Here is a 5,353-nt window from a genome sequence, read left to right as displayed (position 1 = left end):
CGGGCCGGGGTGCACGCCCCGCCTTGGTGCTGGACAGCTCCGCGCAGCGGGGGGCCCTGTCCAGTCGGCGCCCTCTGGCCCTGGATCCCAGTGCACAAGGCAGGCTGAGAACCCAAGGTCCCCAGGCCAACTCCTGCCAGGCCTCTTCCCAGGCCCTCCCGAGCTCGCTGTCCTGGGGAGGCGCACGGAGGGCAGACTGGTAGAAAGTGACAGGGAGGCGTTGCGCAGCTCCGCAGCCCGCTTAGGGCACCTGAGGACAGGACAGAGCAGTGGCCTTGCTCCCAGAGAGATGTCCCTGTTCATGCCTCTCTGACCCATCCTTTTCCTTTGCCACAAGCCAAGTGGTCCTTGTGGCCTCCCTTAGATGGATCTGTCCGTGAGCACAAGGCCTGAAGACACCCGTGGACATTCTGGAAACCGTGGACATTCCTTCCACCCCTGAGTACAAGCCTCCTTCCGCAGAGGCAGTGGGAAATGGAGAGGAGGCCTGTTTCTCCAGCTTGGGGAAGCCACTTGGGACCTCTTGGCTAAAGAGCTTGGTCAGGAGAGGTAGAAACCTGAGGAGACGCAGGGGTGGGCTAGGTCCAGCAGAAGCGAGTCTCCTTCCTGAGACTGATGCGAAATCAGAAGTCCCCAGAGGTGTCCCCCGTGGTATGTTCTGTCGGAGTGGAGGCTCGGGACCCCTCTCTGCCCTTATTAATGTTCTCGGTGTGGGAGAGAAAGTTGGAAGCAGCTGGTGTAACCTAGTGGAGGTGGTAGAAGAGTAACTCGCTGTCTCACTGTCACTGTGCAGACCAACTGGATTTTCATTTTTAATTTTGGAAAAAACAGCTTTCTGTTTCTCTGATTTTTCTTCTTCTCTCTGTTTGAATTCTTTGGTGATGTTTTTCCAAAGCAGACTTCTGGAGAGATGTCTGAAAGGATTTCAAAATCAAGATCACACGATAAATTATTTGTGGCCAAAACACTAGCCTGGGGGCCTTCGGGATAAACATTTCCCCCAAACTTATCAAGGTTTTGGGCATTTCTGTGCAACAAAAAATGTTCACCTGAATAGGGACACTGGTAGGGAGGGCCTGAAGTTTCCTTTCTACTCGAGTTTGCTTTCTGCTTCAGTGGAGGTTTGGCAAGCGAAGTCATCAGCATTCCGCCCATGTCTCAGAAGTCTTAAGGCGAAAGGGGGAGACATGTGACTCCTGTATAGACTTATCAAAGTGCCCTCCCACCTATGAACCAAGTAATAAAAACCACAAAACATCACTGTGTCTAAAACTCCGGGGGGGCCCTATCCATTCACACCCCACTGTCCACCCTCCTAAACCCACACAGCAGGGAACACCCCCACCCTCCCAACCCCCAGGGACTTCAGGTTGATTAAAGCCAACTGTTCCTTTTGCATAATAGTGCAAGATCCTAAAACAAAAAAAATGACCCTCTCTATTTAAAAAATATATATTTTTTTGGCTTTTTGTTTTTTGACATAGGCTTTATCTTGGTAACTGCATTTGCTGGCACAAACTTATTCTCTGCCTATATTGACACCTGAACTACCTAATACCCCATTTCCAGGTTAGCCCTAGGGTGACCTAGTGCCCAGAGATGAAGCCTCATACCTATCGGGGTCAAGCTAAGGGAAAGAGTTTAGGGACTGGGAAACCATCGTCTGTATCAGCATTACTGGCAATAGCACCCCCCTAAGCCAGCCCCCTAATTGGAATGCAGAATTTTCACTGTGGCCAGGTGAATAAACTAAATGGGTGCAAATCAACGTGGATAAATCTCAACATAATGTTGGGTGAAAAAAGCAAACTGTTAGTAGATACAAGCAATTTATGACTTATGTGAAAATTTAAAGCAGATAAAACACTGTGATGCGTGGGTCACAGGTACTTAGTTTTGTATCTAGTCAGGATAGAAATGAAGAGCAGGGGCCCTCCCCGGTGGTGTAATGGGTTAGGACACAGCACTGCAAGCTAGCAGCAGCCACTTCAGTGCGAGTTTGATCCCCAGTCCCAGGGGTGACCCACATGGTGCAGCAGACCTCTCCTGTCTCCCCACTGCCCCCCCCTCAGCAGTGTACTTCGTTGATCTGCCTGTTCTGCTCTCCAATCTGTCTCTGGTGAATCCTCTCACTACCCCTGCACCTCTGGCCTGTACCCCAGTTCTGCATCATAAGTAAATAAATCTTTAAAAAAAGAAGAAGAAAAAAGAACGAAATGAAGAACAGGAACCATGCACTGGGCTGGGCTGGGACAGGAAGGTGAGGAGAATGGGATGGGGCTGGATTCCCTGCCTCACAGATGCTGGAGGGGACTCTTTCCTGCAGGCTGGGGCTTAGGACACAAGAGACAGAGACCTGAAGAGAAAGCAGTGTTTGTGGAAGCAGCTGCTTCGCCTCTAGGTAGGCAGAGACTCTAGGGAGCAGAGTTGCAATGGGGAGTCACAGGCATGCTATCACCTGTATGGATGGGCCAAACACTGAAGGACATAGAAACCCCTGAAAATCACAAGAGCATCATGCGTGCACCTGCAGAGATCTGTTTACGGTACAGAAGGAGCAGTGAGTTTGGAGAGAGAATGGTTGATCTGGGCTCTTCAGACTGAGTAGGAGTTTTCCCAGGGGAGGATGGTTAGCTAATGGCTGCAAGTCCCCCTGACCTTGGGGACAGCCTCTCAGTGGCTGTGTGCAGCTCCCACAAGTGCCCGATGTGAATTTCGTTGAGCCATCTGATCCCAAAGGAGACACTCTTTGGGGAGGGGGGTGTGTGCTTGTCCTGACCTTTCCTAATCCAGCCTTGGGGCTCCCTGTGCCACCTCTGGATTCAAGCTTTCTTAATCTGTCACCTTTATTTGTGTGGCAGCAACAGGGTTAAGGGACAAGGCTTTTCTGTTAACAAGCCTCAGGGCTCTGATGGGCTTGCTCCATTAATAATTTAGTGAGGTGGACTGAATTGGATTGATTCTGTCCCAAATCAATACACCAATGATTATTGTTTCAGGGCATGTCTGAGGGCCTTGGCAAGGCCAAGGGGAGCTCTTTGATTGAAAATTGGAGGGCTCTCATCACTCAAAATGACTGTGGAGAGGGTTATGTAAACCGAGGGGGTGACCCGGTGCTAACATTTTTATTGCAATGAAAGACTTTTCTTTTGGAATGGTGCTTTTATGATGTACTTACTACCACTGTTCCAGATGTATAATTTTTAAATTACTGCTCAATACTGAAGGTGAAATAATTTTACTGCCACAGGTCTATTAGAGTTGTAATGGCCACATGGACGGAGCCCAGGGCTGGTCAGGGGTCTGTGGTGAGAGCCCCAGGGTGCCTCACAGGGTGGGGCAGGCTCAATTCCACTTCGGCTCTCCCCCTCCCACACACCCCATCAGGCCACTGCTCCAGATCAGAGACTCCTATATGGCTGTGTGGGCCCGCAGAACTCCATGGAAATGTGCCCACCTGGAATTTTGTCTATTTATCCTTGATAGTTTGTACTGTGGTAAAATATTTTGCACAACATTGATCACATTAACAGTTTTTAAGAGTGTGGTTCGGTGATGTGAAGTTCATTCACAGACTTTTCTAACTCTCGCCACCATCCATCTCCATTTTCTTGAACTGCAATGCTATACCTATTAATCAATCACTCCCCCACTCTCCCTGCCCCGCAGTCCCCACAACCACCATTCTGCTTTCTGTCTCTGTGAATATGGATCACTGAAGTAGAATCGTGCAGTATTTGTCTTTTGTGACTGACTTAGGTCATTAGCATACTGTCCTCAAGGTTCATCTAAGTTGCTACCTGTATCAGAATCTCCTTCTTTTTTATTTACTTATTTTTACCGGCATTTATCTGCCTTGTTTCTTTTTTTTTAAGATTTATTTATTTATGCATACAAAAGCTGGGGTACAGGCCAGAGGTGGGGAGAGAGGGTGTGAGGACTCACCCGAGACAGAGTGGAGTGGGGAGCAGAACAGGCAGACTGACTGAAACACACTGATGAGGGGAACAGTAGGCAAGACAGGAGAGGCCTGCTGCGCCATGTGGGCCACCTCCCTGGCTGGGGATGGAACTCATGCTGCAGTACCTTCAGCTAGCTTCATAATGCTGAGACAACCCATTGCTCCACCAAGGAGGCCTTCTCCTTCCTTTTTAATGGCTGAATACTATTCCATCCTACAGACCAGCTTTCACTTATCCATTCATCAGTTGAGAGACACTTGGGTCAATGATGGACACTGTTTGGTTATTCAAAAATGCTGCTCTGACCCTGAGGGTTCAGTAGCTTCTGGAGATCCTGTCTTCTACATTTTGCCAATTTACCCGCAAGTAGGAGTCCTGGGTCACCTGCTCACTCTAGGCTTAACCTTTTGAGGAACAGCCAAACATTTCTACAGCAGCTGCACCATGTTACATTCCCACCAGCCATGTACAAGGATCCAGGCTCCATCCACATCCTTGCCAGTGTTTCTTCTTTTCTTCCTTTCCTTCTCATAATAGCGATCCTAATGGAGGAAAGTGGTATCTCTTTGTGGCTTTTATAGTTTTAGTGCTTTAAATTCACAGAAACTTTAAGTCATTACTTTAAGGCTATTATTGCTCTTCCGACTTCCCTTTCCTGTGTCTCCACCACCTCTCTGCAATGTTCTACACCCCTAGCTCCCATTCACACTCCTCAGAGTCACAGGATCCCATGTTAGTTTCTACCTAAATGACTGAGATTTGATAACACCATTAGAGAAACATGGATTTTAGCATAGAGAAGAAGACACCGAACTACAAGTGTCTTCTGGGGTTCCACGGGGGAGCTTCAAAAGCATCCAAGGACAGTTTCTGCCCAAGGAGGGATTGGCTCTCGGCACAGACAGAATTATCCGCCACCACGGGCTCCAGTGAGTGACTCTTTAAAGAGAGACTGACTGAGGTGATGCATCCACAGTGGGGGGCCACAGGGCTCAGCCCTCCCTCAGAGTGCTCTCTGGGCTCTGGTTCTTGGCTCTTCTGCTGGCTGGTGAGAAGAAGAGGGGAAATCAGCAGTGGGAAGAGTAGAGATATTCTGCAGTCAGACGAGCTAGGAAGAGAGGGGCTGGGAGATAGTGGTAAGCTGAGCTAGTGCCACAGGATCGCGGAGTTCAGGCGAAAAACTTCTGAGCATTTTCTGCAGGGGAGGGGGGCAGATCCACTTTTCATGCTAAAACGTGAGTTATTGATTGGAAGGGAGAGGGCCACATCAGAGGAGGCATCTGGAGGAAGTCCAGGCTCACGCCTGGAGATGGGGGCTGGGCCCATGAGGTGGGTTGTGGTGATGGATAAAGGGGGCAGATGGGGGACAGACTGGTGAATGCTCTCAGGGC

This window comes from Condylura cristata, unplaced genomic scaffold (genome assembly GCF_000260355.1).
Source record: "Condylura cristata isolate star-nosed mole 26May11 unplaced genomic scaffold, ConCri1.0 scaffold00028, whole genome shotgun sequence".
NCBI classification, from domain to species: Eukaryota; Metazoa; Chordata; class Mammalia; order Eulipotyphla; family Talpidae; genus Condylura; species Condylura cristata.
The sequence above is the reverse complement of the archived record's forward strand: the minus strand, read 5'-3'. Positions refer to the sequence as shown.